The sequence below is a fragment of the Lepus europaeus genome, chromosome 21 (genome assembly GCF_033115175.1).
Source record: "Lepus europaeus isolate LE1 chromosome 21, mLepTim1.pri, whole genome shotgun sequence".
NCBI classification, from domain to species: domain Eukaryota; kingdom Metazoa; phylum Chordata; class Mammalia; order Lagomorpha; family Leporidae; genus Lepus; species Lepus europaeus.
In genome coordinates this window covers 10265772-10280198 of record NC_084847.1, presented here as the reverse complement: position 1 = coordinate 10280198, position 14427 = coordinate 10265772, and the positions used below count along the sequence as shown (strand labels likewise).

The 14427-nt window shown below is 55.6% G+C and overlaps 1 protein-coding gene across 1 annotated transcript in view; it reads left to right on the top strand.

Annotated features, from left to right (window-relative positions):
• CPPED1 (calcineurin like phosphoesterase domain containing 1) overlaps window positions 1-14427 on the top strand; it is a 108821-nt gene that overhangs the window by 80900 nt on the left and 13494 nt on the right. The gene's annotated exons all lie outside the window — the stretch shown is intronic.

Sequence of the window (14427 nt, the reverse complement as noted above, 5' to 3'; positions counted from 1 at the left end):
AGAGAGGACTGGGCCTTGGCTGGTACTGGATTCTTTTTATTTATTTATTTACTTGTTTATTTATTTTTTAAGATTTTTATTTGAAAAGCAGAGTTTTACAAAGGGAAGGAGAGACAGAGAGAGAAAGAGAGATCATCCATGCACTAGTCCACTCCCCCAATGGCTGTGATGGTCAGGGCTGGACCAGGCCAAAGCCAGGACACTGGAACTCCATCTGCATCTCCCACATAGGTGCAGGGACCCATGTCCTTGGGGCTTCCCCTGCAGCTTTCCCAGGAGCATTGGCAGGGAGCTGGATCGAGAGTAGAGCAGCCAGGACCCTGATCGGCACTCCTACGGAATGCTGGCATCACGGGTGGCAGCTTAGCCTGCTGTACCACAACGCTGGCTCCTGGAACAGGGTTCTGATCCCAGCCTGAGCCTCGGTCTCCTTCTCTGTGAGACAGGGACAGCAGCCGAAGCTGTCTCGCTGGGTGTTTGTGAGGGTTATGTGTTCAACATTTAGAACAGCGCTTAGCCTGCCGAGCACAGAGTGAGTGGGTGCTGCTGGCTGTTGACAGTGGGTGTCCTGGGTGCCTGTGGGAGGCTCAGCGTGCACCTGGGTGTGGCAGTGTGTGCTCAGGAAGAAGGAAGATGCCCCTACCCCAGGGACAGGTGACCTGTCAGAGCAGACTTCCTGCTGGCATTATTCAGGCGTAAGCCGGCACCTGGTCTGATGTGGCTTCGGTGGGTGGCTCCTGGAGCCCCCATCAGTGTCCATGCAGCGAGGCAGATTAAGCTCCCGTCCACAGCCACGGGAGAAGGACGTGTCCAGTTGGATCTTAACCTGCTTCAAAGCTCGAGCTGATTATGTTGTCAAACTCCAGAACCTGTGTCCGCTCGCCCAGCACCTAGCAAGCCGCTCACTGCCATGGCGGGGGAGGGGAAAGGAGGTGTTTATTGCAAAGCGCGGAGCAGGGAGCCGGACAGCCATCGCCTGGTTGCTGGGCTCCCCAGGGCTTGGGGCGCAGGTGCTTACAGATGGCACTTGGTGCTGGGAGGTGCTGGGAGATGCACCATCAGCTCACATCTGGGACTCTGCTCAGCCCACGGTGCTGCTTTGGCCAGAGATAGCGCGTTCTCCTGGGAATTTCATGTATGACATGGTGGGCGTCAGGCAGTCAATGGGGGTTGCTTCCTGCTCAAGGTCTGGATTTTCTGGAGGAAAAAAAAAATCCTGGCACCCTGAGCATGAAGATGTTGTTGAGGACATCAATGGTCTCTTGGATCTTGTGACCAGGGATGCTGTAGAACTGGCTACACCACTCCCTCAAGTCCGTGAGCCAGTCTATACCACTCCTTCAAGCCCATGAGCCAGTCTTCCCAAGTGGTTGGTCTGCAGTCACGGAAGCAAGGCAGGGAGTCTTTAAGGGAGAGAGGCCTGGAGTCTATGGAGACGAAGCCCAAGGGCGTCCAGCCCCTGCACCTGGACACTGCCAAGGGGCTGCGTCCCAGGCGCACACGTGGCATTCACGAGGGGGACACTCCGTGTCTGAATGACAGGCCCCGGCTGCTGCTCCTGTTCTCCCCAGCAGTGGCTCCCGCAGCTCGTCATACCCCGGAAGCGTCTCTCCGCGGCCTGTCTAGGAGACTGTGCAGCCGGCTGACTCGCTGAGGAACCCACGGCCCCACGGGACAGCAGCTCTGACCGCCGTCGCGTCTCTTACCGTGGCTGTAGTCCCTCCTCTCGGACCCCCGCAGCGCGTCCTTGGACCAGACCCTGCTGAAATGGAGATTTATGTACTTACTGTTACAGGGAAGAGGGCGGGAGGTGGCCTGGCCCAGCAGTGAGCGTTCATTTTAAAAAGGCAGGGAGAGAGAAATCTGTGGCACTCTTCCTTCCTCTGCCTTGAGCTGTGTTTGCCTTTGCCTGGTGGGCTCCTCTGTGTGTTTGAGACATTTACAAAAAGCCCCCCATCACTGGAGTCGCTGCCCCGCCTGCTCCGTGGAGCTGGAGCTGGAGACGTTCTCTTCAGGCCTTGGAGGTTTCCCGTCATGCCTCGTGCTCGGGCAGAGAACTGCTCCGGTGACCTGGAGACAAGGTGTGCAGACAGCCCAGGTCCCTGCACCTCCAAGGGGGCGACTTTGTACCAGCAAAGCCAGTGAGAACCTCAGTCCCCGTCCCGACCAGCCAGGTCCCTGGGCCCCAGGACCCAGCGAGGGAAACAGCCGGGTGACCACCCCCCGAGAGCCCAGAGGACAGCATCACACACGGCAGCCTGTAAGCCCACATCCAGAGCTGTGGGTGTCTCCCCCGCGAGCCCCAGTTATCCCGGCTCTCGGAGGCTGCTGTCGATGAGAAGGCAGGTTGGCTCATTTGAGCCGGACCCCGGCACTCCCCAGGCCCAGCAGTCTCGTCTTACGGGCAGAGGAGCCTGGGAAGCCAGACCGTAATCAGCAGGTGGCTTGGTCAGCACGAGACAGGGCAGAGGACTGGTTTCCCTGTCTCACTCTTAGTGGTCTCAGATTCTGAGATCCTGAGGGCTCCATCCCCAGGAGGGGTCTTCTGGCCGGAGGGGTCTTCTGGCCGGAGGGGTCTCCTGGCCGGAGGGACTCGGTTGTTTCATGCCCCTTTCACTCTGCCTCCTGGCTGTCCCTCCAGCCGTCCACTCCACGAGGCCACCGTTGTGTCTTTCAGGTTGAGTAGCAGCTCAGAACTGGGCACCCTGCTTCCCTCCAGTCCAATCCAGTATTCCCCTCCTAGCAGCCAGTGGGAGCTGCACAGCCCAACCCCTCCCGGGGCTCCTCTGACCCCAGGATAAGGCCCAGCTCCTCACCATGGTGTCTGCCACTCTTCCCAGAAGCACCTGCTCTCCCCACAGGCCTCCCTGGTCTTTCTGGGCCACACCCTCTGCTTTGATTCTGAGTGAGGTTGGCCCCTTAGGTCCCGCCTCAGGTTCCTCCTCACCTTTCCATGTTTCCCACAGACCTGAGTGTTGTCTGAATCGTCCCCCAGGCTGTGAACTGCTGCAGGGAAGGGTGGGTGTTGAGTCAGTCTCTGCCTTCAGGAGGCCGACCCTGCTGTGGCTCCAAACGTGGCTCCAAACGAGCACCACGTCAGTTGTCTGCACAGAGGAGTGGAGTCCAGGGCTCCTGCCCCTGCCCCTGCCCTCTGGTCGACTGGCACCGCTCGCTCCTTCCTGCAGCACCCACCACGTGCCAGGCACAGAGCAGAGCAAGTCCTGGCCCTGCCCCTCGGCGGTGTGCTCAGGGTGCTGGGCACACCCAGCCTCCTGGTGTCACCCAGGTGTCACCCAGCTCCACGGCCACCTGTGCATCTCTGCTCTGATGCACCTGCTGGCTTTCCAGGCTCACCCAGCAGGCTGAGCCCTCTTCCCAAGTGCACTCCTCTCCACTGCACCCCAAGGCCCCGCCTTTGGGTACCTGCAGGATAAAGATGCCTCTTCTGGCTGCTGGCCTAGAATCTTCAGGTGGTCCTGGTCCACCTGTCGGCTCTAGGCTTGCCAAACCCGGCCCTTTGCTTAGTGACTTTTCAGAGGACAGACCTTGAGCACATTAGAAAGAGATGGGGTTCAGAGGTGGACATGGCTGTCCAGGCAGGAGGGCTCCCGTGGGGCATGTGCACCCCTGTGACTCTGAAATGCACAGAAGGGCTCAGGTGAGAGCAGCAAAACCCAAGGTCATTTTGCAGAGCCAGAAAAGTTTAAATGACAGTCTGTAAAATTCATGAACTGAAAGATGGCGGGGAAATCAGGGGTGAAGACGGCTGACTGCATTTAACTGCCTCCAGTCCCCCCCCCCACCCTACAACCCCGCCATATTATCCCCAAATAGGATTTTGTGTCTCGTTTATCTCCTTGCACTGCAATACCAGTATTCACAAATGTGTCAGAAGCTCATCAGAATATCAGGGTAGCTTTTAATTATAATTGTGTTGTTACAAAATATCCTTTTGCTGGGCACAGCCCTCGGCAAACCCGCGGTGGAGGTAGAGCCCTGCTTCCTTCCAGCAGGCCGGGTGGAGAATTCTGAATCATTGCGTGGGAGGAACCAGCCAGGTAATAACGAGCATCAACAATCATCGCCCACTGTTGCCTTAATTTCTGGAAGTGGGACCAGGTCAGTGAGGGGGAAGGCTCGTCACCCCACAGCAGGCCACCTCGTGTGCCGGGCTCTGCTCCGTGGATGAAACCCGCCAGCCAGCTTCCAGGCTCAGGTCTCCCTAGAGACGGCCACATCCTGTTTCCTTTTTCGAAGCACGGTGGCAAACAGCCGCTTTTGTGTGATTCAGAAATGTAGGCGGTACCCAGCGCACGTAAACCGTAAACCGGCAGCAGGGCGGGACGGATTCCCAGATGTGCCGCGGCACCTGCTGCTTTCTGTCTTCCTTCGCGCTGCCTGGGGATGAACAGTTTCGTCGCATCAATGGACGCAGCAATTGGTCTTCTCTTTAATTCATCTGCTACCTGGGTGGAGTGGCAAAGGCACACAGCAGATAATGACATCTTGGCTGAGCACGGACACTGTCCCCGTGCCTCCCGCCCCTGCAGCAGGAGGTTAACGTGTGACCCAGTTAACAGGAATTCCAGTTTAAAAACGGCATCTTAAAGGAAGCAAAGCCTGGCTCCGTAACCGGCCGTCTTTCCCTCGATGTCTCGATGCCTTTTGCTTTCTTCTCTTCTCAGAGTAGGGATGGGAGCCGTGTGTTAGAGAGCCCAGAGCAGATCTGGCAATTACGAGATCCTACGTCGATCTTTCCTGTGAAAGATAATGAGGGATTTCACAAAATGAGTTTCATCACTAGCACGTATGTACTTTGGGGGCAAAAAAAGAAGAAGAGGAAGAGGGGCCAGGAATGTGCAGTGGGCTAAACCACCTCCTGAGATGGCAGCATCCCACATGAGTGTGGTTCCCGTCCCGGCTGCTGAACTTCCAACCCAGCTCCCTGCTAATGTGCCAGGGAAAGCAGCAGCAGAGGGCCCAAGCCTCCTACATGGGAGACCTGGATGGAGCTCCAGGTGCCTGGCTTCAGCTTGGCCCAGCCCCAGCAGTTGCAGCCAATTGGGAAGTGAACCAGTGGATGGAAGGATGGAAGATTCTCTCGCTTGCTCGCTCGCTCGCTCTCTCCCTTCCCTCTGCTTTATAAATAAATAAATCTTTAAGAAGATCATAGTTGAGAACGTCACAGTCTTGAAGAGCACAAGGATACGGTCCCTGGGGCTCACTCTCTAGGAAGAATGAAGCGGCAAATCCAACTCCGGCATCACACTGAGTGGCATTGAAAAGATTCATTTACTCCTCCAGGAAGTAAGGCCCTGGCTGTGTTCACCTCTGTAAGCCCCACCCCTAGCCAAGACCGTCAGTATAGTGTAGCCTGTCAATAAGTGCAGATTGACAGGAATTAAATTAACTGATTCCATCTACTTAGGAGAATCACGCGTCTCATCCGTGCCACCTGTGGCTTGGTGTTCACCAGCTCCATTTAGATGGGAGAAGCCAGGGCAGATTTCTCCTGTCAAGGATTAAACAGTAAACCTTCCAGGTCTCTGTGGCAGCTGCTCAGCTCTGCCTCTGTCGTGTGGGAAGCAGCCAGAGACCATCCGCCATCTCCTGGCCGTGGCCATGTTCCAATAAAACTTTGTTTAAGGAAACAGATGGGGGACCGCCTGCCATCATAGCCCACCCTTGGCTTCGAGAAATATCTCTCTCACCGTGTGCAGTGTGCTTGCTGTCCCCACACCCTTGGCTACGCTGTGGGAGAAGACTTTGTGGGGAGATGGAATTACAAGATAAATTTGAGTGCAAAACATTTTGAAATCCACACATAGATTCATAATGCACATTCTCCAGGAACTTTCTAAAAATGATTCATTTATTTGAAAGGCAGAGTTACGGAGGAAGAGAGAGACAGAGATCTTCCATCCACTGGTTCACTTCCCAAATGGCCACGACAGCTGGGGCTGGGACAGGCAGAAGCCAAGAACCTGGACCTTCATCTAGGTCTCCCATATGGGTGGCAGGGTCCCAACTTGGTCCTGAGTGTCTGCTTTAGTAGGAGCCTGGAGCTGGGACTCAACCCCGGGCACTTTGACATGGGATGCAGGGGTCTTTATTTTATTTATTTGAAAGAGTTACAGAGGTAGAGCCAGAGAGAGAGGTCGTCCATCCCACTGGTTCACTCCCCAAATGACCGCAATGGTCAGAGCTGAGCTGATCTGAAGCCAGGAGCCAGGAGCTTCTTCCCAGTCTCCCATGCGGGTACAGGGGCCCAAGGACTTGGGCCATCCTCCACTGCTTTCCCAGGCTAAAGCAGGGAGTTGGATAATAAGTGGAGCAGCTGAGACTCGAACCAGCGCCCATATTGGATGTTGGTGCTACAGGCTGGGGCTTTAACCCCCTGTGCCACAGTGCCGGCCCCACAGCTGTCTACTGCTAGGCCCAACACCCACCCTACCCCTCAGCAGCCTTCATGGTCCATTGGATGGAAACATTTCGCCCTGTGGAGGGGTCTGGAGGCACTGATAATTGGTGTTTATTTGCACATATACTATTCACAATATAACCAGCCCATGGTTTAAAGAAACGTATTGCATCAGTAACAGTGTTTGGGTTGTGCACGGTGCCTGGTGGAGGCCAGCAGGAGGGGAGGCTGTGGAGCTGCAGACAGACCTGGCTTCTCCTGCTGTGCCGCTGCTGCCCGGCTCAGTGGTCTGGAATAAGCCGCCCACCATCGTCCTCACGTGAGGCACGAGGGAGCGCCTCCTGACCCCTGAGGGTGGGTGCGAGGCGAGTGTTACAGCGCTCGGCACCACCACGGGCACGTGGGAAGCTCTTGAGAAAGGGTTGTCTGCGTCCCGCATTGTCGTGTGACCCTGAGCCACGCCGAGACCCCATGTCAGGCAAGCTGGCCTCCTCCGCTCACTGGATGGATCCACTCACTGCCTGCCACACCTGGGGTGCGGGTGTCCTTCCTGCGGGCGCGAACATAATGAGACTGCTGGCATGGGCAGGCGCGTCAGCCGTGGGTCATGCCTGCAGTGCGCCAGCCTGGCTTTGCCATCTGCGGTCAAAGAAGGCAGAACGGTGCACCCTGAGCACGGTGTAAACCCCGGGAAGTGACTGCTCAAGTGTTCTCACCCCGGGATGTACAGGGAGGTCAGCTGTGCCTCTGTGTGGACAAGGGACGCAACTTCCTTTTAGTCTTAGGAAAAGGGGCTTGGTGCTCATTTACGAAAGGTGAGGAACCTTTTTTTCTGCCCCGGGGCCATTTGGATATTCATAAAGTCATTTTCCGGCCGTACGGAATTATGAACTTGAACTTAAAACTTAGCCTGCTGTAGGTTTATTGAATTTTGAGTCCTGCCAGCAGTTGCCTTGGCGGGGCCAGACCACGTGATGTCGCAGGCCTTACGCCGCCTGCAAGCCCAACGTTCCCCACCCCTGGTTTAAAAGGTAGGGAAGCCGTGAACTAGAGGAAAACTTCCTGTAGCATTTAGTGATCGAATTTGGTTCTTCTTGTAGGTTTGAAACTGCACGTCTCTCCAGTGAACGTGGCAGTGAACATCAGCTTTGTACAATTTCAGAGTCAGGTTTTCCCACATCCAGCCAGTGTGTGCCCAAGACATTGGCAGTCAACCCACAGTACCCTCTGTTTAAGATGCCTTTTTTAAAGTGTTTTTTTTGGGGGGCGGGGGTGGAAGAGGGGATGGACCCTGGCACTATGAGGTAGCAGGTGAAGCTACTGCCTGCAGCACCGACATCCCATGTGGGTGCCGGTTCAAGTCCCAACTGCTCCACTTCCAATCCAGCTCCCTGCAATGCACCTGGGAGGAGACCCAAAGGAAGCTCCCTGCTCCTGCCTTCACCCTGGCCCAGCCCTGGCCATTGCAGCCATTTGGGGAGTAAACCAGCAGATGGAAGACCTCTCTCTCTCTCTCTTTCTCTCTCTCTCTCTCTCCCCCCCCTCCCTCCCTCTCTCTATGCCTCTGCTTTGCCCTCTCTGTAACCCTGACTTTCAAATAAATAAATAAATATATTTTTAAAAATAACAGTTTTTTTTAAAACAGAGTTCTAGTGAAAACTCGCCATCCTTTTCCGTCAGCATCCGGGGCATCTAGCGCCCTGTCAGCTCAGAGGTTTTTACTCACTTCAATTTATCTTCTAAGACTTGGCCTTGAATTCATTTTCCTGGATTTGGCCTGTTCCATGTTTCGTTCAGTTCCCCGTAAAACATCACATCCTTTGATGTCTTTTTCTTCCCCACCATAAACCTAGATGAGAGACCGACTGCCAGAGCTACATCTGGTGTGCAGTGCTGGGTCTGTTCCTCACTTCGGAGGTATCCCTAACAGTTGGGCTAATTAAAGTTAAAATCAAGTCCCGACAGTAAATATTTACAAGCTGAGAATCTGGCATGTGTGAGCGCGTGCTGCTGGTTCCTGAAGCGAAGTCAACATTTATTCACTCGGCAAACAGCCTGAGCCCCGTACCGGGCACCGAGACCTGCACAGTACAGACTTGGGTTCCTTCCCGGGGGGCTGCAGCCCACACTGAAATCAGAAGCTGAGAATCCTGTCACCAACTCCCGGGGCCGCGTTCCCCACAGGAGCCTCCGGAGCAAGGGGAACGGCAGTGTCTACGGTGATGAGGTCCAAATGTCTTCTCTTTTCCAGGTCATGTTTCTAAAATAGCAGTTAGCATCATGTTGAAATTAAAAGCGAGATTCCCGTGTGAAACTCCGGTATCCCCGGTGTCCTGGTCCAGTTTCTGTCGCCATCACCGAATACCACAGCCTGAGTAATTTGTTAGGAATCAGGAAAGTCGGTGCTGCTCACAGCCCTGAAGCCTGGAAAGCTCATGTTGGTCCAGGGCCTCCTTGTCGGCAGGGACTCGGCGCAGGGTGTGGAGGCAGCTCAGGGCATCGTGTGTGTGTGTGTGAGCATGTCCACGTGTGTGTGCACATGTATGTACATGCACACGTGTGCACACATGTGCACTAGTGTGTGTGTGATGACTCCCCCCGCATCTCACTCATCAGCCTCGTGAAATCCCGCATCTTCTGCTGTCCACGCCTTTCCATTTTCTGGTTATCAAGCAGTCGCTTTCGTGTGGCTCAGAGGCTCAGCAGAGCGTTTTGGAAGCCCAGGGTGATGTCACAGAAAGCATCGTCTCATGGCACTGAGAGCGTCCCCCAGTCCACGGCTGTCTTGACCGCGAGGGCATACCATGTCCATTGAATTCTTGCCGTCCTCAGACAGGCAGGCTCTCCTAAACCCTCCTGCCAGGAGCTTCCTTGTGCACGCCCGGGCCCGGGTCTCACAGTAAACGTGCCTGCACGTGTCCGGCCCTGTGGAACTGGCCTCAGTGACTTGCGTCTGCTGAGAGGCTCCGCCTGCGTGACAACAGGCCGGGTGTCCTGCCTGCTGTCAGACTCTGCGTTTTCCAACGTCCTGTGCATTTGGAGTCCAGGAGGACAGGGAAGAGCAAGCACAGGGTCCACCCTCAAGCTCAGAGCCTGCAGGAGGGGGAGGAGGGGAGGGACCAGAGGACACGGCTGTGGAAGTCCCAGCCGGGTACCCCCCAAGCTGCAGGTATGATTGGAACGTTGAACTTCCCTCTCCACGAGCCATGTCTGCATATGCGGCAGGGCTTTGTTTGCTACCTGTTTCCGAGGGGCGGGGCCTCTTACCACCACAGGGTGCGGCACCTGAGATCCAGGGCGTCTTCTGTGCCAGTCACGGTCCGTGCTGCCTCCTTTCTCCCTCCCTCCTTTCTCCCTTCATTCTTTTTATTTATCATTCATTTGAGAGGAAGAGTTACAGAGAGGGGGAGAGACAGAAAAGTCTTCCATCCACTGGTTCACTCCCCAAATGGCTGCAACAGACAGAGCTATGCCAGTTTGAAGCCAGGAGCTTCTTCTGGGTCTCCCACACGGGTGCAGGGGCCCAAGACCTTGGGCCATCTTCTACTGCTTTCCCAGGCCACAGCAGAGAGCTGGATCAGAAGAGGAGCAGCCAGGACATGGGATGCCGGCGCCGCAGGCAGAGGCTTAGCCCACTACACCACAGCACCGGCCCCTCTTCCTTCATTCTTTTGTTTCTTTTGCTTCCTTTACTTAGTTCCAACGTTCTTTCCTTTATGGCTGTCTTCATAAAATCGCTCTGGAGTGCTTGCCCTAGGGAGCCTCTCCAGTTCATGCAGCCGATGCGGAGGTCACCTGCTCTGTGCCAAGGCCATCTGTCTGTCTGTGGCTGAGACTGTTTCTAAGAGAACGAACACTACTTTGTGTGATTAATCCATCGACACGCAGCAGCACTGTGGCCTGGTGCCCCTGAGTCCTGGCTTCTGGTCAGGGTGATGGAGTAGCCGTTCTTGACCACGTGGAGGTCACTGACCCTGTAGGCAAACATGTGGTCAGGCGCAGAAGCAAAACCCAGGAACCGCCGTACAAGGGGACAGTCGGCCGTGATTGTGATAGTCCTTTGTTCATCACTGTCCAAGCAGACGTTACAAGATGCTGGTATTTGTTAGCTGTGGGCACTGGGAATATGAATGTTATGCTGCTGTCTGTACTCATCTCTATCTTTTTTTTTTTTAAAGATAGATTTATTTAATTGAGAGTCAGAGAAAGGGGAGAGAGAGAGATCATCCATCTGCTGTTTCAATTCCCAAATGGTCACAACGAAAGAGGCCATCGGCCAGGCTGAATCCAGGAGCTTGGAACTCCATCCGGGTCTCCCACTTGAGAAGCAGGGGCCCCAGCCGTTGAGCCTTCATTCATTGCCTTCCCTGGAAGGCAGGGAGCTGGATCAGGTAGAGAGCAGCTGGGGCTGGAACCGGTGCTCCCATGGATGCTGGCATCACACAGGGTAGCCGCCACCCCCTCCTCGTATCTTGTACATTTCACCAAAAATGAAAATGCACAGTTGCGAAAAGCATACCCACAATGATGAGCGGGCTGGGGGTGGGTACTCTGTGTCTGTAAAGGGCTTTGTGGCCAGGAGGTGGGTGGAGGCTGTCACCTGTGTCCTCGGCAAACCTCGGTGTAGCCATTTAGAAGTGCAGGAAGCATTGGCAGCATGTAGGTTCTTGTTCTTACACGGAGAGGGACGGTGGGCTGTCGTCGCCTGGCGCCTGCTGTGGGGACAGAGATAGGTCACCTCCCACACTTGTGTTGAAGGGTAGTGGTCACGAGGCCACCAGTTCTTGTCAAAACCCCGGCGCTCGGCACCTCCCTCAAGTGACAGGCGACAGTCTGCATCCGAGGACTGCAGGTTGTGTTTCTAGCTGACCACGTTTTCAGTGTTTCACTCACTCACTCACTCCGCCTCTCACACCCTGATGGCCTCACGGTTGTCACGCACATGTGGGCTCACAGACCAGCCAGGGACACCAGCAGTCACAAGACCCGGGCAGGAAAGGTGGCCGGGACGGGAGGGAGTCAGCTCTGTTGGGGTTGGGGGGTGCCCAGAGGAGTAAGGGAATGAGCCGGGACTCACGAGCAGAGGGAGAGCTCATCACACAGGGCCAGGAGGAGGGTAGACACGCACAGAGCCACAGAGCAGCCTGGCCAGGCACAGGTGGAGACGCTGTGCTGGGGGACACAGGACAAGGGCCAGAGCAGCACCCGAGGGCACTGGGGAATCCCGAGCGGCTTTGCTAGGACAAGTGGCACAGTTGGGTTTTCCAGCATCTTCTGCTCATGCCCTGTGCATTTGGACGCCAGGTGGAAATGTTAGAATGATGGCATTTGCTCTTCCTTCCTAAGGGCACCCCGGTTTTACTTGGCATTTTGCTCTTTCTCTTGCTTGGGACTTGGACACGATGCCTGGAAGCCCTGCATCCATCTTGTAATCTTGAGGACAAAAGCTACAAACCAAGGAGAGCAAAGCAGAAAGACAGACAGAGCCCAGGTCTTTCATGAAACCCTAGAGCAGCTGCAGCCAATCTGGGGGCCTGCCTCCTTCCCTTACGTGAGATAGAAGGGTCACAGGTAAACAGACACAGCCTTGGAGGAGAACAGGAGGCCACCCCAAGGACGGAGAACAGAGAAGGGGCTTGGGAGCAGTCTAAGGGGACGCGTGGAGCAAGAGGTGACCGGGAGTCCCCAGTGACTCCTTCATCCCCAGGACATGAGAGGGACAATGAGAAGGGCGTGGTCAGAGTCCAGGGACAGCGCCTCGCCCTGGGAGGCTCAGCTGGAGCAAGAGGAGGGGCCTTGAACTCCCTGGGACGTGTGCTAATTTGGCTCATGTGCGTTCTGTTCAGGATGGTTGCCCAATTCGAATTCTTCCCGCTCCAGTTATTGAGACAGAAATGGACCCACCGAAGGCTCTCACACTTGGGGGACACCGCACCCCCGGCCCAGCCTCAGGGAGGACACCTTCTGCCCACAAGTCCCGTCCTCAGCGGCCTCCACACCGGCCCCTTCTGCCTCCCACTGCCCCTCCCTCTACCTCCCGAGTATTTTTTACAGACTTCCAGTTTGATACATGAGCATGCCGTCAGTCAGGGAAAAAAAAAAACCATTTTAATGAGCCCCTTGTGGTGACAGCTGTGTTTAAGGTAGGGCAGGGGAAGCGGGTAATGGCACTCCAGCAAATGGGCTGCTCTGGATCGGCCCCCCACCCCATCTCGCACGCCAGCCTGCCACGGGCTTTTAAAAATAAAGAGGAAACCGTGAATAGCGGCAAAGATGTAATTTGTGCAAATGAAAAAAAGATCTTCAGATCAGATACTTAGAGAAGGACAAGTCAGATCAGATACTTAGAGAAGGACAAGAAGAACGTGTAATTATTGAGCGCCGCCCGAGTACAGGACAGCAGCTCCCTGCAGCACAGCCCTGGGCGTGTCTCTGGGGATGGTGCACGGCCGTCCAGCCTTCCAGCGAGGAAACTGAGGCTCTGAGGTGTTGGGGCGCGTGTCAGGCACACGTAGCGTGGCCGTGGTCCAGCTGAGGTTCAAGCCCGTGTCCCCTGACCCCCAGCACCCACCGTGTTCCGGGCAGCCAGATACTGGGATTAAGAAAACAGCATTGTCATCTTGCGTATTCCACACAAGATTTGAATTTCCAGTTCACCAGGAAGGGGAAGAATGGAGTTAAAAGGCTGAGCCTGGCCTCCGAGAAAAGGAGCGACAGGGAGTCTGCAGGTTGCAGGGGCGGAACGAATGCTCAGGTGCTGCGCTGGACGAGGGCAGGCACCCCCAGGATGGAGGGGAATCCTCTCCTGACCGTAGCACTCCTTACCCCCAGAGGGGGAGCTCCGTGCCCCGGAGGTGGGGAAACCCCTGTTGGATGCAGAGTAAGGCCCCTCCCAGCCAGTTCATGACCCTGGCCATGAACCTCTTCCACCAGCTCCAGCAGCTTCCGCAGCAGAGCCACCTTGTCCTGATGACGCTGCGGGTGTGTGCCCTAGGTGTTGCCCACACAGCTTCTGTGCCATCAGGAATGGCATTGCACCTGCTCCAACCTTCTCCTCGCCTCAATTCAAATAGGATTTTTGTTGATTAATTCACAGGCAAGGCAAGAGAAGTGTAATTTCCATGGCTGGTTTCTTTAGCAGGGGAAACTAGGAGGACAAAATCTTTGAAACAAAGAAAAGAAGTCTCCTTGGGTTGCAGAGTATGAACTAGCCTTGGGTGAAGGTTGTGTCTGTCGCTGGTCCATTGCTTCCTTCCCAAGGAAAGCATGAGAACTGAGAAAGACAGACACATACACACAGGGAGAGGGAGAGAGAGACATAGGGGAGGTTGTGAATCCCAGGCTAGGCAAATGTTGGACGTCACGTGACCCAGACATCAGCAAATGCTCTCGGTGACCGGGTGTCTGGGTGTCTGTGTGGCACCTGCAGGGAAGGAGAGGCGTGACCCAGGTTCCAGCAGGGCTCAGCTCTGGAGCACCATGATGAGGAAGGAGATGATGCCCCCCACGCCACGAGGATCACACAGAGGGCTGGCTCTGCCCTCCACCCCAGGTGCACCTGTCTGCGGCACTGCTGAGCGTACAGCACACAGGCGCAGACCTCCTCGGAGAGAGCCAGGCCGCAGGGGCTGCGCAGTCAGGACTCCCTGACTGCGTCCCCGAGGCTCTGAGCAGCTGCACTGGCACCACTTGTCCCCGTGTCCCAGAACAGCCCCTGGAGGGCTGCATGGCTCTGCAAATACCTGCCCCCCAGGTACAGTGTTCCTGCTACTCAAATACAGAATGGTCATCTAGCAGCCTGGTCTTGATGTCACCAGGAAGACAGTTTTCAGGGTAGCTCTGACGTAGATCTAGGTGAGGGTACTTTGATAAGTTCACGGTAGGGGTGGACGTTTGGCACAGTGGTTAAGTCACTGCTTGGGGCACCCACGTCACCAGTCTGAGTGCCTGGTTCGAATCTCAGCTCCTCTGCTTCCAGTCCACCAGTGAGCACCCTGGGAGGCAGC